The sequence below is a fragment of the Chamaea fasciata genome, unplaced genomic scaffold (genome assembly GCF_029207755.1).
Source record: "Chamaea fasciata isolate MVZ Bird 193981 ecotype frontalis unplaced genomic scaffold, bChaFas1.0.hap1 SCAF_430, whole genome shotgun sequence".
NCBI classification, from domain to species: domain Eukaryota; kingdom Metazoa; phylum Chordata; class Aves; order Passeriformes; family Sylviidae; genus Chamaea; species Chamaea fasciata.
In genome coordinates, this window is record NW_027094515.1 from 47,909 (window position 1) to 75,202 (window position 27,294).

Genomic DNA, 27,294 nt, shown 5'->3' on the forward strand with positions numbered 1-27,294 from the left:
TCTGTCATTGTTTTTTCTTGGGGGGCAGTGTTTGTAGGGGCTTTTGTTTTGGTTTTTGTTTTTCTGTTTGCTTTGTTTTGGAGTTCTTTGTTAATAAACAAAGAGGTTCAGAGAGGCACAAAATAAAATGTCAACTTTGTTTTATTGCTACCTCTGAAATACAACTCGACACCAAGTTATTGCTGGTAATACTGTGTATGGGTAGAATGAGACCTGTTAAGGGGTTGAAAGGAAAAAAGTGGCAGCATGGTGCTGAATAGCTCCTGCTTTACCAACATGAATTTGGTAAATTTCCTTGGAAATGTGCCCTACAAGGTACAAAAACTCCAATTAGGATGGAAAACTGGAAAAAAAAATATATTCTCTTACTAGAATCAGAGAGAGAAAAAACATCAAATAAAAGGAAGAAATAACATCTAAATCCCAGCTTGCCTGGAAAACAAGCTTAGGCATTTCTAACACTGCAAACTTTTGGAACAGTCATCAAGTTGGTGGAAGTTCATGGAACAACAAATTTAAATCTGCTTCCTCTGCTCTAAGTTTAAAGGGAAGTGGAAATTCAACAGGTCCAGCTACTCCTATCCAAGAATGATCTGTGTTTTGTGGGAGTAACAATGCAAAGAAACTCGAATCTTACTTGTATTTGACATAGGAAACTCTCAGCAGAGTTGGGAAGTTTCAGTGGAACAAAAGCACCACACTTCCTGCAATAACAAAATTGGACTCGGCAAGTCAGGAATTTTATTTACACATCCACGGACGAGGAGGGGGATGACACCAGGAATACACTCCAGCTGAAAGCAAGGATTTATTGGAAAAGGCAGGAAATCAAACTGACAGTCTCTGTCCAGTTATGGCCAGGCAATTATCCAGGAGTCAGAAAGAAAAGTGGGAACCTTGGACTGGGATAAGGCCTTCCAGTGGCTTCACTTCCTACTGGCTCTCTCCTTTTCGCCAACTACCTGCAAGAGGAAAAGCAACAGGAATAAAGTCTCAAACAGGATGGCCTTGGTCCAGGCAGACTGAAATGCAGCTCCCAGCGAGGGAGGCCAGGCTGTGCCTCGGGGAGCTCCGGGAATCTGGGATTGCCCGTGGGATTCAAGGGCTGGAAAAGCACACCCACCTGCCAGGTTCAGTGCTGGGACAGAGCAAGGCCGGGGCTCGGGGGCAGCAGTTAGAGCTGGGACTGCAGGAGAACACCCCAAACCCGGGTTAAACATCCGGCATGACACGCAGCACGCTCCGGGAGAAACTCGGGTGGGAGAAGCCCCGGGATGCTCCACGTTCCTTGCCCTTGGCAGCTGTGCCAGGGCCTCCCTCAGAAGGCTGACCTCACCGTGCAGCTCCTACAAAATAGGAGAACTTATGGGAATCGCCCAGCAATCCATGGACTTCCAGTTATTAAGAACCACAGCTGCAGCGAAAGGTGTACAAACTCTACTGCAAACCAGTAGGTCTGAGGAGACGCAGGGATTTATTCCAGAGGTGGCATGTTGGTGTTACTACTTTAAGCTCCTGCCGCTAGAACATATTTGTACAATAAAAACATTATTGAGGCAGCTAAATTAAAATTAGATTTTTTACAGTAAAGTCAGCCAAAAAAGAGAGTCTCAAAATTAAGATATAGGCCGCACAGTTATTTAAAAAAAAAGTTCTCATTCATGAGCATAACCTGCCAGCCTCTCATGTTTTCAGTCCTTACCATTTATTTTTACCAAGGTGATGATTAAAACCGTGTAAAAAGCTCAAAAAAAAAAATATCCAGGACAAGGCAGGTGTTTTCCCAAGTACCCTCAGTGTGGAGCTGTGTCAGCCACAAGTGTTTGCTCCCTCAGCCCAGCCCGGAGCAGGCTCCAGCTGCTGCCCAGGGGGGTTACCAAGGGACTCACTTGTTTCAAGCTGTAAATGCAGGTGGCCTGCACTGGAGTGCCAAAAAATGTGAAATATGTGACTCTCACCTTGAATAGCGATCGATCTTGTCAGGGGAGCCCCTCACCCAGGATGGGGGGCTCTGCCACGGATTTCATCCCTCTGCATCTGAAAGAAAGTTGGGACAAAAGTCAGAGTGCTGCAGGATACCTTGACAGCTCCACACATCTTGTGGCAATCTAGGAATACCCTCTACAGTCTAACCACACCCCACATCACAAATTTCAAGCCCCCAGGACTATTACCCTCGTACCCCTACACCCAGACTGAGCAGCAAGGCAGAGCAGCTCCCGGCCAAACACACACCAACACCCGTGACACAGCACAGGACAAACGAGGGGACGCAACAGGGACAGAAAACTCTGGGCAAGAAGAATGACCCTGAGGGTCCAGAGAACTCGGAATGAGATGACCTAGGTAAGATGGAAGGTGAGCTGGCCAGGCTCAGAGAACCCTGCAGGAACAAGATGCCATCGGGATGACTTATCCCAAGAAATGCAGAGATGGATGCCCGAGAATCCTACGGTCAGAATCCTCCACCTGTCTTTGCATTCTCACAAGACCTAACCCGCCGGAATGGATCAGGGCGGTGCACGGCTGTCAGTACAGCTCAGAACAAGACCTGAAAAGGCACCGGACTGGATGCTTGTGAAGAGAGATGGATTCTGATGAGTGTCCGAGCAGCTGAGACAAAGGCACCTGGCTGAGGAGCACAGAGATCAGAAATGCTAAGACTGATGCCAGGGGTTTTGATAGGCCCCTCAAAGGGCTAAGTGAAAAGACAGCACACACAAGACACCCAAAGGACAGAGAGCACAACAGACAAGTGACACAACACACACCAGGACTGCTCTGCCCTGCACACCTCGGCACTGTGATCCAGAATGAGACCTTCCCTTGATGTAGCCTAAGGGGTCACATCTTGGACATCCCTGTCACCAAAAATGACTCAAAAAATCCCTCCCAGTGGCCCCTGATCCCACACCCCGCTTTCAAGCCCTCCCTGGCTCCGAGCCCTCCACTTATCTCTCGGACGTCTAGGGAGGTGAATCCACGCTGGGTGCCAAAGAAGGCCGCCTCTCCCTCAGGGAAATTCCTGCTGCTGCTGGGCTGTTGTCTCCTACACAGCTACAATAAAGAAAACCAAACATCAAAGCATAATCTTAGCAGCACATCAGCCAGAAACCAGCAATTCTGCTACTCACTGTCTCCTAAGCTTGCCTGTGACCTCGGCCCCGTGCTTCAGCTGCGCTCAGAGGCCAACGCCGGCGTCGCAGGGTCTGCCTGGGTAAAGAGCAGACAAGGTGACGTGGCAGCGCTGGAACTTGAGGGGACCATCCCTCCTTCTCCTCCCTGACTCACCTCAACTCCTCGCCCGTTATCCAAGCCTACCTGGATGGGGCCTTCACAAGGAGAAGATCAAGGCTCCATCACAGACTCCTGGAATGCTCCCGGAGGGCTCACGGGTGAGGTGACGCGGGTCTGTCGTCCCGTTGGTGAGAGGGGAGCTCGGCCTCCTGCGAGTGGACTCCCTAAAACGCACAATAACGGAGGCTTAGAGTTGCACCAGCGAGTGAGGCTTGAACAATAGCAACTGCTTCTGTCCACCCATCACTGCTCACCTCGCCCACGTCAGCTTGACTGCTGAGATCCGGCTTTACCACCTAAAAATAAAGACAAAGAACAGAGCTGTAACACAGCCATCATTTACACCTCCCCTGCAAACACAAACAGGGACTGACCTTCTCAGGGGAGCCCCTCACCCAGGATGGGGGGCTCTGCCACAGATTTCATCTCTCTGCATCTGAAAGAAAGTTTGGACAAAAGTCAGAGTGCTGCAGGATACCTTGACAGCTCCACACATCTTGTGCCAATCTAGGAATACCCTCGACAGTCTAACTACACCCCACATCCCCACATCACAAAATGCAAGTCCCCGGGACTCATCCTATTACTTCTACACCCAGACTGAGCATCAAGGCAGAGCAGCTCCGGGCCAAACACACACCAACACCCATGACACAGCACAGGAAAAACGAGGGGACACAACAGGGACAGAAAACTCTGGGCAAGAAGAATGACCCTGAGGGTCCAGAGAACTCGGAATGAGATGACCGAGGTAAGATGGATGGTGAGCTGGCCAGGCTCAGAGAACCCTGCAGGAACAAGATGCCATCGGGATGACTTATCCCAAGAAACGCAGAGATGGATGCCCGAGAATCCTACGGTCAGAATCCTCCACCTGCCTTTGCATTCTCACAAGACCTAACCCGCCGGAATGGATCAGGGCGGTGCACGGCTGTCAGTACAGCTCAGAACAAGACCTGAAAAGGCATCGGACTGGATGCTTGTGAAGAGAGATGGATTCTGATGAGTGTCCAAGCAGCTGAGACAAAGGCACCTGGCTGAGGAGCACAGAGATCAGAAATGCTAAGACTGATGCCAGAGGTTTTGACAGGCCCCTGAAAGGACTAAAGGAAAAGACAAGACACCCAAAAGACACAGAGTGCACAAGAGACACAACACACCCTGGGACTGCTCTGCCCTGCACACCTCAGCCCTGTGATTCAGAATGAGACTTTCCCTTCATGTAGCCTAAGGGGTCACATCTGGGACATCCCCAGCTCCAAACCCGACTGAAAAAATCCCTCCCGGTGACCCCTGCCCTGGCACCCTGCTTTCATCCCCTCCCTAGTTCCGAGCCCTCCACTTATCTCTCAGACGTCTGGGAAGGTGAATCCACGCTGGGTGCCAAAGAAGGCCGCCTCTCCCTCAGGGAAATTCCTGCTGTCGCTGGGCTGCTGTCTCCTAGTCAGCTACAATAAAGAAAACCAAATATCAAAGCATAATCTTAGCTGCACATCAGCCAAAAACCAGCAGCTCTGCTATTCACCGTCTCTTAAGCAGGACCGGGTCCTCGGGCCCCGTGCGTGCTTCAGCTGAGCTCGGAGGCCGACGCTCGCAGCGCCAAAGCCTTAGAGGCATTACTGGCACCGAGCCCACCCACCGTGGCCTCCATTAGGGCTGTGAGCATCCCCGGTTAGAGCAGGACAGGAACGCAGGGTGGACATCCCCGGTGAACCTCAACCCTGTGGACTCTGCCCCACCACTGTCACTTCCTGCCTGGCCCTAGCTTAGGGTTACTGCCTGCACCTCTCAGGACTTCTGGCATTGTCTAGCATTAAGATTGCTGCCTGCACCTGCTCTCAGGGAAACAGTGTTGGCAGCAGTGCTGTGAGGGCCGGGATACCTGTACTCTGACTTGTATCCTAGGCTATACTACCGATTTTCACTGTGTGTTCTCTAGACCTCGAGTCCTTTACTTCTCAAGCCCTCCTTCAGCCTCTGTGTGCCACTGTAAACTCCCCCTGCTGAACCCTACTAACCCTACGCCTTGCAACTAGCATTGCTCCTAATCAGGACGCTCCTGGGCCAGGAATCCCCTGCTGCAGCCTAACCCTGTGGACTCTAAAAGAAGGCCAATAATGTGAAGCTCCCTAGAACATGGAGATGGGTCAGAACTGCCCCGCCCAGCAAAGGCTCTGGTGAAGCTGAGGAGAAACCCTCACCCTTTACTTTTGAAGGGACCACCCCACTAGGGCCTTCTCTTCTAAGGTAACTTTAAATCACCTCCTGGGACTGAAAAGGTTTTTTCCCTTCTCCTGACCACCAGCCCCAACACTTAGCTTTTGGAACACGAGTGGAATGTCCGTCCTCGACAGAACGTTCTCAGCATCTCAGGCATGTTCTCAGCATCCGCTTTGGGGCTGCCGTATCCAGACTTTGTCTCCGCACCTCCTCGCGCTACCTAGGATCACAAAACAGGAAATGTGACTATCCCCCTCCAGAAGAGTAATCCCCAGGGCTCCTCTGCACCGCTGCCCCAGCTCCCCCTCAGATCTTCACTCCGCTCCAGAGGCTGACAGGAGTGGACCCAGCAAAAGGAAAAAGTAAATGCTGAGCGCATCGCTCACCTATGGGTCACCCTGCCTAAAGGGCAACTCACCGGCTCTCTCTATTCCTTAGCACGCCTGGGACAGCAGTGGCACCTGCAAAGAAACAAAAGAAGCAAAAAATCATGCTGAGTTACTGTGAAACAGCAACCTCCCCAGTCTGACTGAAGCATGCCACAAGTATACCTTAATGCTGCACCCATCTGGCCTCTGGCGCCAGCACATCTGGCAAGGGGACAACCTAAAGTAAAAAAAAAAAAGAACAGTGAATGCTTAGAGTTGCACCAGCAAGTGAGACTTGAACAATAGCAACTGCTTCTGTCCACCAGTCACTGCTCACCTTGCCCACGTCAGCTTGACTGCTGAGATCCAGCTCCACCTCTGGGAATTCCTTGCTGTCACCAGACTGCTGTCTCTTAGTCAGGTACCGTAGAGAAAACCAAATGCTGATGTACAATCTCAGCAGATCTGTTGGCCGGTCAGTGAGGGGGTCTCCCTGTAATACCAGTGGACCACCTAAAACACACAAACAATAATGGAGGCTTACAGCTGCACCAGAAACACCACTACCCTGACCACACAAATACAAGAATACTAGAAAAGAAAAAACAAAAAATAATGCAGCAAAAAAAGCCAACTCTTATTACTATAAGTCCAACTACCAAATATAATAAAAATAACCCCCATGTCCAATCCCCTCAAAAAAACTTCAAAATATATACCCGCAACCCCCTCAATCCTAAAACTAAAAGATCCATTCAACTATAAACAGCATCTCCCAAATTTTCCATAATTATAGAACACACACTAAAACCAAACAAGCTAAATAAATAAATCCCTGTAATACAATAAACAATAATTGAATTATAAATATTAGAAAACCCTAATAAATTAGCTACATCACACTACCCCAAACCCATCAAAACAAATACTACACACTCACCATAATAAAAACCACCACCAAAAAAATAAAAACCTCCTTTACATCTCACACTACAGCCAATTACACCATTGTAAACCTTAGAAAACACACCCTCAAAAAACACTGTATCTCACCAAAAACAATTCAACAGAACTCAGTTCAAAAATACTCTGACCGACATGTAAACTACAAAACCTAACACGAAAAAGAAACCATATCTCTCACCATACACCATCTACAAACAAGATAAAGCTACACAATAAATCATTCAAAGCCACTAAACAGAAAAAATAGCCCTACCCAACTTGAATCCCTACATATCACACACAAAACCCCAATACCACGTATCAGAAGTCTAGCAAAAAAAGCTACTTAAATTAATTCTACCTCAAATACAAACAACCCCTCCAACAAAGTTATCCTCACTCAAAAACCAAATTACACATAACATCAAAAATCAGACAAAACACTACACGCCACCCAAGAGCATAATACTTAATAAAAACCACATAGAAATACCACAACTCATTAAAAATCCAGGTGGAAAGTTTTCTTCAGTTTGAATACTGACAACCACAGAAGAAGAGTTTCTTCACTGAATTTGAACTCCTTTTCTCTCCATAACTCCTTTTATTTCCTGGGAGCACCACAGAGAAATTAGTAAGACAAAGCTGCAAAGAAAAAAAAAATCTCCCCTACAAACCCATGCTGGCTTACCTGCTACTGCTGTCCGGCACAAAGAAACCCCCCACATCCACGTGCTCCTGCAAGCGCTGTAAGAAGCTTTCCCACCACCGCAGAAACCACGCTGAGCTCCTCACGGCCCGATGCCAAAGTGAACTCGGGCTCCTCTATTAAACCGCCCCCGGCTAGAACCGGCCCCTCATTATCCTTTACAGCTCACACTTGTGGCGGCTCTGCTGCCCTCCTCATCCTGACGGTCACACCTGGGGCTGCTCTGTCCCCTCACCATCCTGTGACAGCTCTCACCTGCAGCTGCTGCCAGTCCGAGTGTCGGGGCAGGGGAAGAGGGGACTCGTGCTCATCCCCGGAGAATTCGTTGTCCGCACCTGACGCGCTGGGGCACTGGGCTTTCCTTGATAGGGATAACGACCCCTCTTCTCCTGCACGTGCCCAAGGCTGAAACTGGGATTCCACCTCCTAAATTCCGTATGTGTGAGGGTCATAATCCCCAAGGAAATCCCCCCGCAATCGTTACCCTCCATTTACAATTTTTCCTTTGGAATCGTTGCTAACTTGTCTTTCTGTGCAAGGGTTCCAAACGTTCATTGGGAGTTCAGTAGCCGGGTTGGCTTGTTTATAACTTAGCTGACAATCCCAGGCTAAATCCAAACACCCAGAGATACAGGGAAATATGGAGACAGTTTATAAATATTGCCCAACCCTTACCCTGAATTCTTCATCACACATCCTCGGAGCAGATTTACTCCATCCTTTCTTCCCAGCAGCACCTCTCCAGCACAAATCTCACTTCTCACAACTGTTTCTTCCCACAAACCAAACAGAAATCTACTACGAGGCGAGGCGGGGAGGGGCGAGGCCGGTCTCGGGGCAGAGCCCCCGGGCCCTCAGGCCGGGCCGGGGGGACCGGAGCAGAGCCCGGGCCGGGTTGGAGCCGGAGCCGGTCTGAGGGCGGAGGCCCCGGGCCCTCAGCGCGGGCCGGGGGGCGGGCGCGATTCCCGGGGCCCGCTGTCCAATCAGCACTGCCGATGCCTCAGCGAGCCCGCCAATCGCGGGGATTCAAAAGGGTGGCGGAAGTAGCTGCTGCTCTATGGGCTCGGTGAGGAACGCCCCGGTGGGGTCCCGGCGCCGTGCACTTGGGACCCGCCCCGCGCCCCTGAAGCCGCGCCCCCGGTACTGCCCGGCCGCGGCTGCCTCCGGGCCCCGCCTCACAGAGCCCCGGCTCCGCCCCGGCTCCGCCCCTGCTCCACCCCGAGCCCGCCCCGGCTCCGCCCCGAGCCCGCCCCGGCTCCGCCCAGAGCCCGCCCCTGCTCCGCCCCGAGCCCGCCCCGGCTCCGCCCCGAGCCCGCCCCGGCTCCGCCCCGAGCCCGCCCCGGCTCCGCCCAAAGCCCGCCCCGGCTCTGTCCCGAGCCCGCCCCGGCTCCGCCCCGAGCCCGCCCCGGCTCCGCCCCGAGCCCGCCCCGGCTCCGCCCCGAGCCCGCCCCGGCTCCACCCCGGCTCCGCCCCGAGCCCACCCCGCCTCCGCCCCGAGCCCGCCCCGGCGCCCCGCGCTGCCCGGGATGGGGGCGGGACCATCGCCCGCGGCCCCGCCCCGCCCCTCGAAGCTGAGCCGAGCCGAGGTTGCTCGCGGCCCTGCGAGGAGCCAGGCGGGGCCGGGAATGGGAGCGGGCGTTCTGGTTCGGGTCCTGTCAGTGTCGGCTGCGGCTCCCGAGCGGTGCGGCCCCCCTCGGCGGGCGGGCTGTGGGTCTCGGGGCCTGAGGACCGGGCTGGCGTTGCGGTCGGGATCGGGACCGGGATCGCTGCGGGCGGCAGGAGCCGCTCCTGCTCCGCCTGCAGCCGGAGCTGCGCTGGAGTCCTGGCGGGGCTCTGGGCACGGGAGGACGGCGGCGGCGATTTCCTCTGATAACCTCTGATATCGACCCCCCCACAGCATCATTGATCCCCACCCGAGTGTCACTGACCCCCCCCAATGTCATTGATGCCCCCCCAATATTCCATTGATCGTCCCTCAGCGTCGCTGACCCCCCCCCAAAATTCCATTGATCCCCTCCACTTGATCCCGCCCTTTTTCTCCCCTCATGTTTCCCGCCCTTTTTCTCCCCTCACGTTTCCCGCACTTTTTCGTGGGGAACGACCCCTGAGGGGTCCTGTGGAAGGATTCTGGAGGTCCGAGGGGTGAATTTGGGGTTTGGAGGGAGGTTTTGGGGGGTCCCAGGGATGGATTTGGGGGGTTTTGTGGGTCCAAGGGATGGATTTGGGGGTCCCGGGGTGGATCTGGGGTCCTGGGGAGGTTTTGGGGGGTCCCAGGGGTGGATTTGGGGTTCATGGGGAGGGGTTTTTGGGGGTTTTTTGGGGCCTCAGGGGTGAATTTGGGGTCCGGGGAGAGGTTTTGGGGGTTTTTTGGGGTCCCAGGGGTGAATTTGGGGTCTGGGGAGGGGTTTTTGGGGGTCCCTCACCTGCAGGGCGTCGCGGGGGGTGGCAGGGGGAGGGGGCAGCGGGGGGGGGCCCAGCGCCCACCCCCCCTTGGGCTTCAGGAGGGCGTCGATGAGACCGAAACAGCTCGGGGGGGGGGGTCAAAAACGGGGGGGGTCACGGGCTGGAACCCCCCAGTGCCCCCCAAACCACCCCCAGGGCCCCCCCCGACCTCCAGGAGCCCCCAAAACCCTCCTCAGGTTCCTTTGATGCCTCAAATGGGCCGCCCAAACCTCCCGAAGCCCCCCCAAAAACACCCACAGCAGCCCCTTGAGACTCCCCGCAGACCCCCCAAAACCCCCCAAACCCCTCCAGGACAACTCGGGACCCCCAGGACCCCCCAAAATCCGCCCCCCCCCTCCCCCTGAGGCCTCATTTGACCCGCTCCACGTTGCGGACAGGCAGCAGCTGATCAAGCCACAAGCACCAGCACCTGCGGGACTGGGATGGACTGGGAGCACTGGGAGGGTGATCAGAGGGAACTGGTATGGACGGGGAGTGGACTGGGACGAACTGGCAGGCGTGTGGGGGTCCATGGTGGGCACACGGTGCCTTACTGGTCTGTACTGGGATGGGTCTAATGGCCCCAGGGGAGGGGGTGTGGCCACACCGGTCCAGACTGGGAGGGGTGTCACCATGGCGCCGGAGGCGGAGTCGAGGATACGAGCGAGGCAGGGACACCTAGGGGACAGCCAGGGTACCCCCGGGGACACCTAATGGACAGCCAGGGCACCCCAGGGACAGCCAGGGCACCCCAGGGACACCTAGGGGACATCAAGGGCACCCCAGAGGCAGCCACGGCACCCCACAGATAGCCAGGGCACCCCCAGGGACACCTAAGGGACAGCCAGGGCACCCCCAGGGACACCTATGAGACAGCCAGGGCAGCCCTGGGACACCTAGGGGACAGCCAGGGCACCCCCAGGGACACCTAAAGGAAAGCCAGGGCACCCCAGGGACAGCCAGGGCACCCCAGGGACACCTAGGGGACAGCCAGGGCACCCACAGGGACACCCAGGGCACCCCAGGTACACCTAGGGGACATCAAGGGCACCCCAGAGGCAGCCACGGCACCCCACAGATAGCCAGGGCACCCCCAGGGACACCTAAGGGACAGCCAGGGCACCCCCCGGGACACCTATGAGACAGCCAGGGCAGCCCTGGGACACCTAGGGGACAGCCAGGGCACCCCCAGGGACACCTAAAGGAAAGCCTGGGCACCCCAGGGACAGCCAGGGCACCCCAGGGACAGCCAGGGCCCCCCAATGGACAGCAAGGGCACCTCCAGGGACACCTAAGGGACAGCCAGGGCACCCCAGGGACAACTACGGGACAGCCAGGGCACCCCTAGGGACACCTAAACGAAAGCCTGGGTACCCCAGGGACAGCCAGGGCACCCCAGGGACAGACAAGGTACCCCTAGGGACACATAAGGGACAGCCAGGGCCCTGACAGGGACACCCAGGGCACCCTCAGGGACACCTAGGGGACAGCCAGGGCACCCCCAGGGACACCTAGGGGACAGGCAGGTCACCCGCAGGCACGCCTAGGGGACAGCCAGGGCACCCCAGGGACAGCCAGGGCACCCCCTGGGACACCTAGGGGACAGTCAGGACCTCCGCAGGGACACCCAGGGAATCCCCAGGGACACCAAGGGGACAGCCACGGCGCCCCCAAGGACAGCCAGCGCATTCCCAGGGACACCTAGGGGACAGCCAGGGCACCCCCAGGGACACCCAGGGCACCCCCAGGGACACCTAGGGGACAGCCAGGGCACTCCCAGGGACACCTAGGGGACAGGCAGGGCACCCTTGGGACAGCCAGGGCTCCCCCAGGGACAACTAGGGGACAGCCAGGGACCCCCAGGGACACCTAGGGGACAGCCAGGGCACTCCCAGGGACACCTAGGGGACAGGCAGGGCACCCTAGGGACAGCCAGGGCTCCCCCAGGGACAACTAGAGGACAGCCAGGGAACCCCCAGGGACACCTAGGGGACAGTCAGGGCACTCCAGGGACACCTAGGGGACAGCCAGAGCACCCCAAGGACAGCCAGGGCACCCCCAGGGACACCTAGGGGACAGCCAGGGCACCCCAGGGACACCAGGGCACACCCAGGGACACCTAGGGGACAGCCAAGGCAACCCCAGGGACACCTAGGGGACAGGCAGGGCACCCCCAGGGACACATAAGGGACAGCCAGGGCACCTCAAGGAGAGCCAGGGCACCCCCAGGGACATCTAAGGGACAGCCAGGGCACCCCCAGGGACACCTAGGGGACAGCTAGGGCACCCCAGGGACAGCCAGGGCCCCCCCAGGGATAGCCAGGGCATCCCCGGGGACACCTAGGGGACAGCAAGGGCACCCCAGGGACACCCAGGGCACCCCCAGGGACACCAAGAGGACAGCCAGGGCACCTCCAGGGACACCTATGGGACAGCCAGGGCACCCCCAGGGACACCAAGGGGACAGCCAGGGCACCTCCAGGGACACCTAGGGGCCAGCCAGGGCACCCCCAGGGACACATAGGGGACAGCCAGGGTACCCCCAGGGACCCCTAGGGGACAGCCTGGGCACCCCCAGGGACAGCAGGGGCACCCCTAGAGCACCCCAGGGCACCCCCAGGGACACGTAGGGGACAGCCAGGGCCCCCCAGGGACACCTAGAAGACAGCCAGGGCCCCCCCAGGGACAGACAAGGTACCCCTAGGGGACAGTCAGGGCACCCCCAGGGACACCTAAAAGACAGCCAGGGCAGCCCTGGGACACCTAGGGGACAGCCAGGGCACCCCCAGGGACACCTAGGGGACAGCCAGGGCATCCCAGGGACAGTCAGGTCCCCCCAAGGGACACCTAGTGGACAGCCCGTGGACCCCAAGGGCCACCTAGGGGACAGCCAGGGCACTCCAGGGACACCTAGGGGACAGCCAGGGCGCCCCCAGGGCCACCTAGGGGAAAGCCAGGGCACCAAGAGCTCCAAGTGCTCTCCAAGGCAGGCTCAAAACCCTTACCAACGATTGGCTTTAATAAAGCAACTCACACAAAGTCACCAGCACCACACGGTTGGTCTGTAACGGCTGCAACAAAATACGCCCTCCTGGAAGCAGTTCAGCACTTACTGATCACTTCTTTGTTTTGGCACTTCCCAGCCAGGGCCTGCGGGGCCTCCTGCAGATGCAGGTCTTCGCTGACAAGGCTCCACTTGTGCAGCAGCAGCAGGATTAGGGGCAGGAGCAGGAGCAGCTCCCTGAAATTTTAGAAAATATTAGAAAAATACAGGCAAAAATCTCACCTCTGTCCTCCCCTAAGAACATCCCTAGGACATCATCCCAGTTTTTCCCAGCTAGGAGCTGCAAGGAATTCAGGCAGGGGAATTGACATCAGGGAACAGCTTTGTAAAGTCAAAGGCAGAAAGAGAAGATCCACCAGCAAAGGGCAGGAAAGGGGAAAGGTTTCTGAAAACATTTCTGCAGTCTAATTAATAATTATTTCTGCTTCCCCAGCGAGAAGAACACAAACTCACAGCCATTCAGGCCTGACAGTCCCCTGCAGCCAGAGCTCAGCACACATCCACAGAAGCAAGTCCAGCATCTGAAAGAAAAAAAAAAAAAAAAAAAACAACAAAAAAACACAGTCAAACCAGAAGGAAAAGGTGATTTCTTTGGCTTCAAAGTTATTTCAAGTTCTTAAAGCCCAACACAGCTGATAGGAGAAACAGAGTCAGGGCTCCTGGCAGACAGAGGGTGTTTTCCCCCCCAGGGGACTGCAGAGGAATTGTCTGGGACTTGGACTGTCCCTCGGGGTGACACCAGTTGCTGTGACTTCTATCATTCCATATGTTTGACTCCCAAAACTTCCCAGCCCAGGGGCTTGAGCTGACAGGGCAGCACAAAGATTGTTCTCTGTGTGGTGCCCAGATTTGGGGTTCACTGTCACCTTTGCTAGTTTAGATGAATTATACCCACGGCCCCGAATTCCCTGCTCAGTTCCCGCTGCAATAACCTCACAGTGCCTCACGGAGCACGGATATTCCCACGCAGAGCTGCTGCTTGAATGCCAGACGTGTCAGGAACCAGCAGAGCTTCCAAGGAAGCTCAGCAGGATGGGGACAGGATAGGTTTCTATTCCATAGATTTGGTTAATTATAACCCTCACCCCCTGGGGGTCACCTGTCAGATTTCCCTGGAATTCAGCCACCCCCTGAGCTCGGGCTCCAGGTGATGTTTCAGAGCAGGAGAAGGCACTGGCCGGCCTGTGCTGAGGCAGCCCCTGTGCCCTCGGGAGGACACAGCTCCCTGCAGGAGCTCAGCTCCTTTCCGAGCCCCAGCAGTGGCCTCTGCAAGTGCCTTTCCCTCAGGCAAGGGACGCCCATCCCTGCCTTCAGCACACCTCCAGTGGGACCCACCTGCAAAAGCTTTCCATCGCTTCTGCACTCCGGCCGGCTCCCTGGAAAAGTCCAGACTTCATCCAAACGAAACTCCATCCCACTCAAACCTTTGATTTTGAGGCATCTCCGAGGGCCGTTGCTCTGGATTTAATTTCTGTGAGGGAGGAGCGCCTTGGCTTTAATGCTGCCGACGGGTGATGTCCTCAGGCTGAAAGGGAGGGGATTTGGGGTGGCCAGGACATCCCTGGCAACTGTGTGGGAGCTCCGGGAGGTGGGAATTGCTGTCTGAGCCCCTCTGCAGACAGCCCGAGCCGCCGTTCCCAGGCAATGCCAGCTGTTCCCCGGGGAGCTCTTGGGCTGTGGGTGCCTCTGTCCGGGCTGCAGCATCTCCCCGTGCCAGGCGGGAGCAGCCCCTGGCCGAGGAGCCGCGGCAGCCCCGGGGCCGTGTCCGTGCCAGCCCCGAGCCCGGCCCCGGGCCCTGCGTTTGGCCGCCGCTGCCACGGGCGGGGCCCCGCAGGCACAGCTCCTCCCTGCACATCATCCCAGGGCTGCTGGCCCCGCTGGGGCTGCCGGCCTCCTTCCTCCCTGCGCCTCCGGGCACCCGGGACACCTGCAGGAAACCCCGAGGGACACTGCAGGCGGCACGGGGGGGCACCGAGGCCTCCGGCCAGAAAAGCAGCCCCGGCCTCAGCAGCTGCCATCAGTTTGGCCCGGCAACACTCACCTGCAGGAAACGCCCCTGTGCGGGTGGGACCGGCCCTGCCTCTCTGCAGAGCTTTGGCCGTGGAAGAAGGGAAGCCTCAGGACTCGTCCTGCTCCTTTCCGCCCGGAAAGAGACTTTGTGTGAGTACTTTTACGGCAGCTGCTGGGTAGATCCTGGAAAGGACAGGAAATCAGCGTCACTGGAAGAGCTTTGTGCTGTCGTGAGCTGCCAGCCACTTCTGCCCTCGAGCCATTCCAGGGGCTGGTGTGTGAAGCAGCTTTGGCAGAGAAGGCGGCACTGCAGTTACCTTAGTGGGGCCAAGCGTTGCCATCCTATGGAGGTCCATCCCCATAATGCAGAGATTGGTTCAGCTGCTTGGAGCAGAGTCCGGGTAATGCCAAGGTGCTGAGTTCGATTCTCAAACGGTCCGTCCGCTTGAGAGTCAGATTTTAGGATCCCTCTCAGCCTCAGTATATCCTGTGACCTGGAAATAAGAGGAAAATTCTCGGCTGAGTTTTAATAAAACAGCTTTTGCCATTGCAGGGTGTGAGCTGCACTCGGCGATTTTCGGCCGCGACGAGCCCCACGAGCCTTCCGCCCTTCCTTGCCGCCATCTTGGTTGCGTCTGAGGCCACTTCCGGTCCCGCCGGCATCTTTTTTGCGGCTCGACATAGGCCCCGGCAGGTGTTTACACAGACGCCTGACTAAATCCACGAATTTAAAAGCAAACGCGGCGCGGCTGAGCACACGGCCGGTGTCCCCACACCTGGAGACGCCGCGGAAAATTGCGCCCGGGCGGCGCCGTAGTCGGGGTTTTTGTGCAGGCATCTGGGTAAACGCCTATAGGGTCCTTATTTTTTCCCGCCCTTTTGGCCGCCCTTTTTGGAAGGTCGGGCGCCTCGCGCCTGGGCGCCATTTTGTGAGGGGCGTCGCGTGACTTCCGCTTTTCATTGCCGCCATCTTTGTTGTGGCTGAGGCCACTTCCGTCCCGGTCGCCATGTTCTTTGCGGCTCGGCATAGGCCCCCGGCAGGTGTTTACACAGACGCCTGACTAAATCCACGAATTTAAAAGCAAACGCGGCGCGGCTGAGCACACGGCCCGTGTCCCCACACCTGGAGACGCCGCGGAAAATTGCGCCCCGGCGGCGCCGTAGTCGGGGTTTTTGTGCAGGCATCTGGCTAAACGCCTATAGGGTCCTTATTTTTTCCCGCCCTTTTGGCCGCCCTTTTTGGAAGGTCGGGCGCCTCGCGCCTGGGCGCCATTTTGTGAGAGGCGTCGCGTGACTTCCGCTTTTCATTGCCGCCATCTTTGTTGTGGCTGAGGCCACTTCCGTCTCGGCCGCCATGTTCTTTGCGGCTCGGCATAGGCCCCCGGCAGGTGTTTACACAGACGCCTGACTAAATCCACGAATTCGAACGCAATCGCGGCGCGACTCAGCACACGGCCCGTGTCGGCACACCTGGAAACGCCGCGGAAAATTGCGTCCCGGCGGCGCCGTAGTCGGGGTTTCGTGCAGGCGTCTGGCTAAACGCCTATAGGGTCCTCATTTTTTCCCGCCCTTTTGGCCGCCCATTTTGGAAGGTCAGCCGCCTCGCGCCTCGGCGCCATTTTGTGAGGGGCGTCGCGTGACTTCCGCTTCTGCTTGCCGCCATCTTTGTTGCGGCTGAGGCCACTTCCGTCCCGGCCGCCATGTTCTTTGCGGCTCGGCATAGGCCCCCGGCAGGTGTTTACACAGACGCCTGACTAAATCCACGAATCCGAACGCGGACGCGGCGCGACTGAGCACACGGCCGGTGTCCGCACACCTGGAAACGCCGCGGAAAATTGCGCGCGGGCGGCGCCGTAGTCGGGGTTTTTGTGCAGGCATCTGGGTAAACGCCTATAGGGTCCTTATTTTTCCCCGCCCTTTTGGCCGCCTTTTTTAGAAGGTCAGGCGCCTCGCTTCTTGCCGCCATCTTGGTAGTGGAACCCACTAAAATGCCCCCTCGGCTGCTCGCACAAGCGCCTGACTCAATGGACTGCCGCCCGCGGCGCCGCTGCGCCCCCATCCCGTGTCCGCACACCCGCAAACGCCGCGGAAAATCGCGCCCGGACGGCTCCGGGGTCCGGGTGGCGCGCGCAGGCAGCCGGCTGCCACGCGCCCGGGCTCCTTGCCTTTTTCCCTTCCTTTCGGCCCCGAGCTGCGGGCGGGCGGCAGCGCCGCCCCCGAGCTCACAATGCGGGGCTGCCACGCGCGTCGGGGACGGGCGGGGGGGACAGCTGCACTACCGCTCTTTGCCCACACGGTGGCAGCATTGCCGCACAGATCAGGCGGGACGGGCACGGGGGACAGCTGCAGTACCGCTCTTTGCCCACAGGGTGGCAGCATTGCCGCACAGATCAGGCGAGACGGGCGGGACGGGACAGCTGCACTACCGCTCTTTGCCCACAGGGTGGCAGCATTGCCGCACAGATCAGGCGGGACGGGCGGGGGGGGGGACAGCTGCACTACCGCTCTTTGCCCACAGGGTGGCAGCATTGCCGCACGGCTCCCCATAAATCCTCCCAAAAAATCCCCCCAAAAATCCTCCAAAAAATCCCCCAAATATCCTCCTAAAAATCCCCAAAAACTTCCCCAAAATCCCCCCCAAAATTCCCCAAAATTTCCTCCCAAAAATCCACCACAAAATCCACGAAATCCCCACAAAAATCTCCTCAAAAATCCTCCCAAATATTCCTGCAAAATTCCCCAAATATCCACAAAAAATCCTCTCAAAAATCCCCAAAAATCGCCCCAAAAATCCCCGAAAATATCCTCCCAAAAATCCCCCCCAAAATCCCCCAAAAATCCCCCCCAAAATTCTCCAAACATGCTGCAAAATATCATCCAAAAATTAAAAAAAAATCCTCCCCCAAATTCCCCCTAAATCCCCCAAGAATCCCCCCAAAATCCTCCCTAAAAATCCACAGAAAGATCCTCGAAAAACACCCCCCGGGAATCCCCAAAAATATCCCCAAATTCGCCCCAAAAATCCAATCAAAATCCCCCAAAAATCCTCCCCAAAAAATTCCTAAAAATCCCCCTAAAAATCTCCCCTAAAATTCCCCAAAATTCCCCCCCAAAACACCTCCAAAAATCCCCCCCAAAAATCCTCCAAAAAATCCCGCCAGGTTCCCCCAAAAATCCTCCCAAAAACCTCCCAAAATTACACCAAAAATGCCCCCAAAAATCCCCCCAAAATCCTGCCAAAACTCCCCCAAAAATCCCCGACAAATCCCCCTAAAATCCATAAAAATCCCCCCAAAAATCCCCAAAAAAATCCTCCCAAAATTCCTGCAAAATTCCCCAAATATCCACAAAAAATCATCCCAAAAATTGCCCCTAAAATCATCAAAAAATCTCGCAAAATTCCCCAAAAATCCTCCCAAAAATCCCGCAAAACCCCCCCAACATCTCCCCGAAAAAGCCTCCAAAAATCCACAAATATACCTCCACACTCCCACAAACTCCCCCCAAAAATCCCCAAAGAAATTCCCCTATAATCCAGAAAAATGCCCCCAAATCCTGTCGTTTTCTTCAATCCGTGTTTATTTGGTCACATTTGAAATGATGGTTCAAACCAGACGAATTCCTTCCCCTAACACATCACAAACACAAGTCATTAGAATTCAAGGAGCCTGGTTTCCTAAGGGGTCCAATTCCCATCTCCATTCCAATCCCATTGGCGTATTTTCTCTTTCTCCCTGTCTGCTGTATGTCTGCTGGGGGGCCGGGGGGTCGTGGGGGCTTTATTTGGTGGGGTTTTTCCGTTCGCTTCCCCTAAGCCCAACCCAAAATTCAACAAAAGCAGCTCTGCCCTCGGCAAGGCAGGAAAGAACCAGCCCCGTGTGTCCAAGGAACAGCAATCAGGCCGGCATTCAGCTTTTAATGGCATTCATGGAACTGAAAACGCAGCAAATTGAACTTCACAAAGAGATGAATCCAGGCAATTAAACAAACACTTGGCAAGTTTTCCTGGGAATTCCCAAAACTCTGCGGACACGGTGCTGAACAATTCCTCATTTACTAATGTGAATTGGGTCCCTTTCCTTGGAAATGTGCCCCACCACGTCCAAAACTTCCAGTTCGGATGGAAAATTGGCACTGGCTAGAAACGTTCCCTTCCTAAAATCAGAGAGAGGAAAACCATCAAATAAAAGGAAGGAATAACACCTACATCCCAGCTTGCCTGAAGACAAGCTCAGCAATTTCTAACGTGGAAAACTTTCCCGACAGCCAGGAAACCGGTGGGGTTCGTGGAACGACGATTTCAAATCTGCTGCCTCTGCTCTCATTTTCAAGGGAAGGGAGAATTTAAAAGGTCAAGCCACTCCTATCCCATAGGAATGGACCGAATAATCCCTCTATTTTGTGGGAGTAACAATGCAAAGAAACTCCAATCGCACTTGGATTTGACACCGGAAACCCTCAGCAGAGTTGGCAAGTTTCAGTGGAACAAAAGAACCACAATTCCTGCAATAACCAAAATTCACCTTGGCAAAAACAGGAGGAGGAGGAGGAGGAGGAGGAGGAGGAGGAGGAGGAGGAGGAGGAGACCAGGAACACACTCCGGCTGACAGCAAGGATTTCTTGGAAAAGGCAGGAAATCAAAGGGACAGTCTGTGTCCAGTTCTGGCCAGGTAATTACCCAGGAGTCAGAGAGAAAAGTGGGAACCTTGGACTGGGATGAGGCCTTCCAGGGGCTTCACTTCCTACTGGCTCTCTCCTCTTTTTGCCAACTACCTGCAAGAGGAAAAACAACAGGAGTCAAGTTCAAACACGGACAGGATGTGCTGGCTTCAGGCAGACTGCAGTGCACCTCGCAGAAATCACTGAAAGGCGTGAAAGGAACCAAGGGAAATTAAAGAAGAGCTGCCACCTCCAAGGGCTCTCCAAGGCAGGCTCAGAACCCTTACCAACGATTGGCTTTAATACAGCAACTCACACAGAGTCACCAACACCACACGGACACAGCACCGTTCTTTTGGAGTGGAGTTCTAGAGAAATGCGGAAGAACGGAAAAGCCTTCCTAAACCCGGAAACTCCTTGAAGAGATAGACAGGGCACAGCTGCTGACAGAGCCTTGGGATTCAGGGGGAAAACCCCAAGTTTTCAGTCTTTAGCATCTTCCACTCTGCCATCGTTGACAGCAAACACGGCTTCAGCCTCAGGGAGACGCGGAGAACTCCGAGATTTTGCAGATCCTGCTCTCACCTCTCGCCCCATATTTTTCCTTTCTTCCAAAACGATGACAACAAGAAAAGTCAACTATTGCAGTTTTGCTTGCTTGATGTGTTTTCTGGTTTTACTTACACGTGACTTTCAGATCCCCATCCACACTCAGAATCATTCAAACCTTCGAGCACAGAGCCTCCAGGCACCGCTTATTTCTTCTGAGATTTGATTCAAGAAGACCATTTTTCAGAACCTGACATGAGATTGGCAACTAAGTTTCATTTTACAGCTCTTCCCCTTTTTAAACTGTGTTTCCTCAAAGCTTCCCAATTGTGCTAAGCTTAGAATTCACCCCAAGGAAGACCTGCAAAATGCCTTGCCATTTCCTTTCCTCCTCCCTCAAGCTCCATCAGACTGGCAGAAGGCATTAGTACTGTTTCCAGAGCAGTTGGCCTCACTTGGACTGTTGGTCTGTAACGGCTGCAACAAAATACGCCCTCCTGGAAGCAGTTCAGCACTTACTGATCACTTCTTTGTTTTGGCACTTCCCAGCCAGGGCCTGCGGGGCCTCCTGCAGGTGCAGGTCTTCGCTGACAAGGCTCCACTTGTGCAGCAGGAGCAGCAGGAGCAGCAGGAGCAGCAGCAGGAGCAGCAGCAGGATCAGCAGGAGCAGCAGGAGCAGCAGGAGCAGCAGGAGCAGCAGCAGGAGCAGCAGGAGGAGCAGCAGGAGCAGCAGCAGGAGCAGCAGGAGCACCAGGAGCAGCAGGAGCAGCAGGAGCAGCAGGAGCAGCAGGAGCAGCAGGAGCAGCAGCAAGAGCAGCAGGAGCAGCAGGAGCAGCAGCAGGAGCAGGAGCAGCAGGAGCAGCAGGAGCAGCAGCAGGAGCAGCAGGAGCAGCAGCAGGAGCAGCAGGAGCAGCAGGAGCAGCAGGAGCAGCAGGAGCAGCAGGAGCAGCAGGAGCAGCAGGAGCAGGAGCAGCAGCAGGAGCAGGAGCAGGAGCAGCAGCAGGAGCAGCAGGAGCAGCAGGAGCAGCAGGAGCAGCAGCTCCCTGCTGGAGAGGACGCTGTCGTTCACCTCATCCCCCTAAAAGCCTCAGCAGCAACAGCACGGTGTTCCTGCACAGAGCTGAGGGGGCCGAAGAACTCGGTCAGCCTGGCCAGATCTACGTTAGTCCTGCCAAGAGGAAACACAAGTGCCACGTGTTTTCCTGCGTGCTAATTAATGAGTACAGTTTCTAAGCCTTACTGTGGCAAGGGCCAGAAATGAAGGACCTAGGACTTGACAGCAGCTGTGCATCACACTTTACTTTCTTTCCCCATGTCTTCAAACACCTAAATCCTCCTGTCAGAGAAATCTCGTCCAAATTCACTACTCGACACGCAAACTGAAGGCGAAAAAAGCCATTCATCAACCAGAGACAAAGAAATCCTCCTGGCCTTAATAAAGGTCAAACTGGACAGAGGATGAAATGCAAACTGACCAAAACAAAAAACAAAACAAAGACTTACCCAATATGTTTGATGAAGGGGGCCAAAACATACAGAAACTCATTTACAAGCTGAATAGGGAGGAGGGATTGATTCTTGTTTTGTCTCTTCTCCTGGGATTGATTCTTGTTTTGTCTCTTTTCTTAGCCACAGAGTACGGAGTAAGGAAGTCATCTGACTGATCCCCTTGCTTTTCAGAAACCTGAGAAACAAAACAAAACAAAACGAAATTAACAAGCCCAACGAAACCAACCAACCAACAAGAAAACAAAACAGAGAACCACTTTGGGAAGGCAGATCCTCGCCGGCAGCTGGTCCATCACCTACACAGGGGACCCTATTCCAGGGCACTTTTGGGGCACCTGCCTGAGCCTGTCAGGGCGCTCTGCGCAGAAGAGATTTCTGCCGGATGCAAACGTACCTGAGGGAGAGGCAAGGGGGGAGGAATGTTCTAGACAACTCAAAGCCATTGCTGTGCCACTTCCCGTGCGGCAGGTCCCGTGACAGGACGGGATCTGAGGCTGTTTGAAACTCAAAAGGTAGAGACACCGATTCCAGGTGCCAGTTGGCTTTCTCAGTTTTTCCAGCAAGTGTTTTCCAAATCACGAAGCCCCCCCAGCATCATCCCCCTCCTATCACAACCTGAAAGCATCTCGATTCTGTTTTCGAAACCCCAAGGGACACCTCAGAGTTCAGCGAGTTCTGCCCGTCCGGCCCTCGGTGCCCCCGCCTCCCTGCCTGTCGCCCTTGTTTTCATACTCACTCACACAGTTATTCTACCGTGGGCAGCAAAATTGTTCCCGTTTCTCCTGTACTTCTCTGCTCACCTTTGCTCTCAGCTGTGCGGGACCCACGGGAGGAGGCCGTGATCCCGGATCAGCTCACAGGCAGCTTTGCTGGCACGGGCAGTGCTTTGGAATATCTCCAGAATACCGCTCTGAAACAGAAAATAGGACCTGTTCTTCTACGGTCAAGATCGAACGATCGAACTCAGAATTAGCAATCGGACCAGCATCTGATCAGCTTCAAGGTGACACGAACACCAGCTGCTCTCAGCGACTCCAGGGAAGGAAAGACGCTCTCCGTTCAAAGCTACTCTCACGAGGAGTCTTCAGGCAGTGAGAGGATTTTGTTCTTTTGTCCAAGGCTTCGATACCCGAACCGCTCAGGGCGGACGCTGCCGAAGCCGAGAGCTCCCGGCACGTGAGCTTCCCTCCCGCTGAAGCGCAGTTCAGGTAACAAACGTGCTGCCTGTGGATGGAGACCCCCGAAAGAGAAAAGGCCCTGACAGCAGGCACAAAGGCACGGTGCCCACGTGAGGCTCCGTGATGGCAGCAACCTGTTCCAGTTTCAGGGGACAAGGCTGCGACCGGTTTGGACACAAGCAATTATCTCCCCCTCCACACGGACACAAAATCAACAAGGAACAGGTTTTCAAGAAGGCAAAGGCAGAGTCAGCTGCTCCTTTTTGCTTTGGCCTTGAGATCTCAAAGCCATGCAGACTTCTGTACTTTGGGGTTTTTTGGTGCTTTCTTTCCAAATTCTTACCTGGGAGCGAGCCCTCATCACACAAGAGACTGTTGAAAAGGAGAGAATGACCTGGAAAATCCTCTGGCAGTCATAAAGCCCACAGCAACGTTTGCCACGAAGCCCTTCCCCAGGACATCTGAGGATCCACTCGCAGGCTCTGCTTTGTACTGGAAGCCACAGAAATACCATCATCAGACATTTAGACGTTGCCAAAGAATACCTGCTCCTAAGAGCACAAAACTCTGGTTCCCTGGGAGTGCCAGCTCAGGCCTGACCACAGCTTCTTCTGGACCTGTCCATTTCCATTCCTATCGAATTTCATCCCTAACATCCATCAGGAACAGTCAGCCTGCAGCCCAAACATGCAGTGCAAATGGAATCGTAGAGGTTGCCGTTCCCAAGACACTTCAGTGCGACTCTAACATTACTAATCGAAACTCAGAGATGAATGTCAGCTCGCTGGGGCAGAACATTCTGTTTGTCGTGCTCGCAGAGCAATACGCAGCGCAAGTCGTTGCGCCTTAGCACTAAAAACCAACGCAGTCCCCACAGACATGGCAGTTCTAACCCCAAGAGGAAACAAAAGAAAGATGCCTCTAATTAACCACCCACGGGAGAATGAGAGTTCATTGTATTTTTATGGCTTTTTTCTATACATTTCTCAAGAATTCCTGGATCGAGAAAGCGGGACTCTTACCTCCAAATCAATACTGAAGAAAAGCTGGAAAAAACTGGTACTTTCCTCAGGTCCGAGTACTGATGTGACGGAAGGAATCTGTCTCCCTTGAGGTACATGTGCTCCTCTGTGAAGAGAAAAAGGTGGGGCATCGTGGAGGAGGACAACCTTCCCAATCCACAAGCACGGACAATAATGAATGGAAGCTGTACTGTGCAGTGTTCCAAGCTGGGAGAACAGCGCAGGAACTGCAGAAGGCCTTTGCTCTGAGGCTCAGCGTGTTGCTGGCCACCCCTCCCCTTCTCTTCCCCAGAATGAAAAGCTCAGTCAAGAGTGTCTGAGCACAAAGCAGGTGGGGAGATCACCATTCCCCAGGGCTCTGCTTTTCACCCCAGCAGTGACACACGCAGGAAGTTCCAGTACCTGGCTTCAGGATCTGCTGTGCCACACGAGCAGGGTCAGGGAGAAGGTGAACCTGAGGTGTGGCCGCCTGATTCCATTCTGCACCGCATCCCAGAGACACAGCAACTGCAAGAGCCCAGGGAGAAAAGCCTGAACTACAGCCCAGATGAACACAACAGGAGCATGGATACATGAACCAGCTTCTGGGACATTTCATAGGCCAGGCAGGTCAAATATCAGTTCTCTCAGGATTTCCGTTCCTACAAGCAAAATTCCCAAGAATTTCTAAAACACATTTCCCACTTTCTCTGTCCATGGATTGTAACAGGTGGCAACACAAAGCAGTAGAGGAGAAACAAGGGAGAGAGGATGGAAATCTTCTTTTAGCTGTCTCACCACGTGCATGCAGGTGGATGAGCGAGGCAACACCTCTCCCAGACACGTCCATGAGCTACAAGCTCTCACCTGCCAAACTGGCAACCGAGCTGAGCCTTACCTGGCTCATCTCTCGAAAGCAAGCCCCTTCCAGATGGGGTCATAAGGAAGCCAGCCGCTCTCATGTTGGAATCATGGCTGCTTAGGGCAGCTACTGTAAGACCCAGGGCGAGGAAACGGCCTCCCGTGATCCCAGGGCAAATCAGGCCAAATATTGGGAAGTCTGATGGTGGGAGGGCTGTCCAGCCCTGGCACAGCTGCCCAGGGCAGTGGTGGAGGCCCCGTCTCTGGAGGGATCAAAAGCTGTGCGGACGTGGCACCTGGGGACATGGGACAGGGTGGCACCGGGGGAATGGTTGGCACTGCCATCTCAGAGGGCTCCTCCGACCTGAAGGTTGCCTGGCAAGCCCAGGATGCCAGGAGCCAGCAGCCATTTCTCTTGGATTTCCTGCCTACAGGCATTTTAAGCCTGCTTGGCTTCACAGGTGGTTTTATGCCAAGGGCATTGCCATCATTTCTGATCTTAATTCAAGGTTTGGAAAGCTGATTTTTATGAGAACTGGTCCATTTCTTTTGATAAGCCTTAACTTGAGAGTTTCTCTGCGCACCAAAATCAGGGGGTGAACCCAACGTGGCACCAAAGGGCTGTGAGATCCCAGCTATCCAAGGCCCAATTCTCTTGGGATTGGTTTCTGGAACCTTTTCAGGGTTCATTTAGCGAACTTAAGGGTTTGGTATAATTTCATGATGAAAACAACCAGAAACCTGTGAAAAAGAAACTGAACGAAAGCCGGCTAAAAGCATCCCCTGCTGATGGCTCATTAAAACAACTCGTTCAAAAGGAGGCAGGATTGATTCAATCCTCACCAACCCACCTGGCTAAGGTCAGAGTTCTCTGCCCACCGAGGACACAGCATGCAGCAGGGACCTTTCTCCCGCTCTCCAGCACAGGCTGCCTCCCTCCACGGGCAGGGAACTGCAGCCACTCAGGGAACACCGACTTAGTCCTGGGCTGGCAACAGGAGAGGCACAAGGAATATTGTGAAGTCATTCCGATCTCAGCACTGTCCACGCCTGGGAGAAAGTGCTTCCCACACCATTCTTGGAATTGTCTTGTCTGTCCCTTCCAGCTTCGGAAGGTTTTCTGTGGGAGCTGGGATTCTCGGTGCGCTTCAGGAGCCGCAGGTGCCTAAAGCATTCCCCGGGGAACGTGCAGCTTCCCTTGTGCCTTTCAGTTCTTTATCCCAAACAGTCTCCCCAGTGCTCTACAACCTAGAAAGAAAAAAGCCAAAAGAAGGAAAACCAATTCATTCTGACCCGAGGGAGGCTTGCTTATACCAACACACTTCCAGGCAAAAAACCATTTCTGCCACTCTAACAAATCGACTTGATCTACTGCCTCAACTCGACGGTAAACTATTTAAACATTGCTTTGAAGGTAAACTATTTAAACATTGTTTCAAGAATTCCAGGCTTGGAAATCTCAGCCAGTGCTCAGCTTGGCTACTTCAAGGACATCCCCACCCAGGGCACCCAGCGCTCCGGGTCCCAAACACCACATTCGCCACAAAGCCCATGAAAACCTTGCACGCACAGACGGCACAAGGTTGCTGCGCGTCCTCTCCGGCGGCGGCAGCGGCTCCCGGGGACGTGACCAGCAGAGCCCGCTCCCAGCTGGCTCAGCCCGGACTCGGTGCAGCCCTCAGCCAGAGCTGCGGGGAGCTGACACCGTCCCCGGGAAGCCCTGCCCGGACAACCGGGGCGTCCTCCCCGCCGCCCCCGCCGAAAGCCCCGCGCTTACCTCCGCCGCGCTGAGCTTTGAGTCAGAGAGCAGCCGCCTCCTGCTGCCGGCTGCGGGACGGGCACGGCTCGGGCCGGCTCGGCCGACTTCTTCTGCCCTAAGGCTTTTGTATTTCCCTCCATTTCCCCGGGCCGGAGGGCCGCGGGGGTGGCGTGTGGGCGCGGCGGAGAGCGGCGGGAACGTGCGGAGCGAGACGGGCGGCCGGCACGGCGGGCGAGGCGGGACCTCGGCAGAGAGAGGCGCCGCCGCCGCTGCCTGCCGGCGCGGGCCCGGCTCCCGCCCGCCCGCCCGCGGCGCCGCCGTCGAGCCCACAGCCCGTGGCCGCGCACCCGGACACGCCGCGGAAAATCGCGGCCGGGCGGCGCCGTGGTCAGGGCAGGGCGAAGGCAGCCGGGCAGGCGCCCCCGCCCACCCCGTCCTTGCCGTTTTCCCGCTCTTTTTGCCGCCGTCTTTGGAAGGTCAAGCGCGTCGCGCCGAGCCGCCAGCTTGGGAGGGGAAGGACGCGACTTCCGCCCTTCCTCGCCGCCATGTTGGTTGAGGGTGAAGCCACTTCCGGTCGGTCCGCCATCTTTCGTGTTGGCACTGGTCAGGCCCCCCGCGCCGGCTGCTCACCCAGTCACCTGAGTGAATAAAAAACCCGAACCCGCCCGCGGCGCCGCTGCGCCCCCATCCCGCGTCCGCACACCCGCAAACGCCGCGGAAAAT

At 55.5% G+C, this 27,294-nt stretch overlaps 4 long non-coding RNA genes across 4 annotated transcripts; all 4 read right to left on the reverse strand.

The window, feature by feature from the left end:
* Positions 1 to 718: 718 nt before the first annotated feature.
* LOC136305464 (uncharacterized) lies at positions 719 to 2,513 on the reverse strand. The gene is made up of 3 exons (XR_010725339.1): positions 1,959 to 2,513; positions 1,124 to 1,346; positions 719 to 962 (listed from the first exon to the last, which is right to left on the reverse strand). It is a non-coding gene; the product is annotated as an uncharacterized lncRNA (long non-coding RNA).
* A 57-nt stretch (positions 2,514 to 2,570) lies between these two features.
* LOC136305466 (uncharacterized) lies at positions 2,571 to 3,455 on the reverse strand. The gene is made up of 3 exons (XR_010725341.1): positions 3,322 to 3,455; positions 3,135 to 3,213; positions 2,571 to 3,057 (listed from the first exon to the last, which is right to left on the reverse strand). It is a non-coding gene; the product is annotated as an uncharacterized lncRNA (long non-coding RNA).
* Positions 3,456 to 21,312: 17,857 nt separating this feature from the next.
* LOC136305467 (uncharacterized) lies at positions 21,313 to 22,641 on the reverse strand. Its single transcript, XR_010725342.1, has 3 exons — positions 22,573 to 22,641; positions 21,767 to 21,935; positions 21,313 to 21,431 (listed from the first exon to the last, which is right to left on the reverse strand). It is a non-coding gene; the product is annotated as an uncharacterized lncRNA (long non-coding RNA).
* A 232-nt stretch (positions 22,642 to 22,873) lies between these two features.
* LOC136305468 (uncharacterized) lies at positions 22,874 to 26,779 on the reverse strand. Its single transcript, XR_010725343.1, has 5 exons — positions 26,590 to 26,779; positions 25,664 to 26,060; positions 24,375 to 24,479; positions 23,973 to 24,078; positions 22,874 to 23,442 (listed from the first exon to the last, which is right to left on the reverse strand). It is a non-coding gene; the product is annotated as an uncharacterized lncRNA (long non-coding RNA).
* Between the last annotated feature and the right edge of the window lie 515 nt (positions 26,780 to 27,294).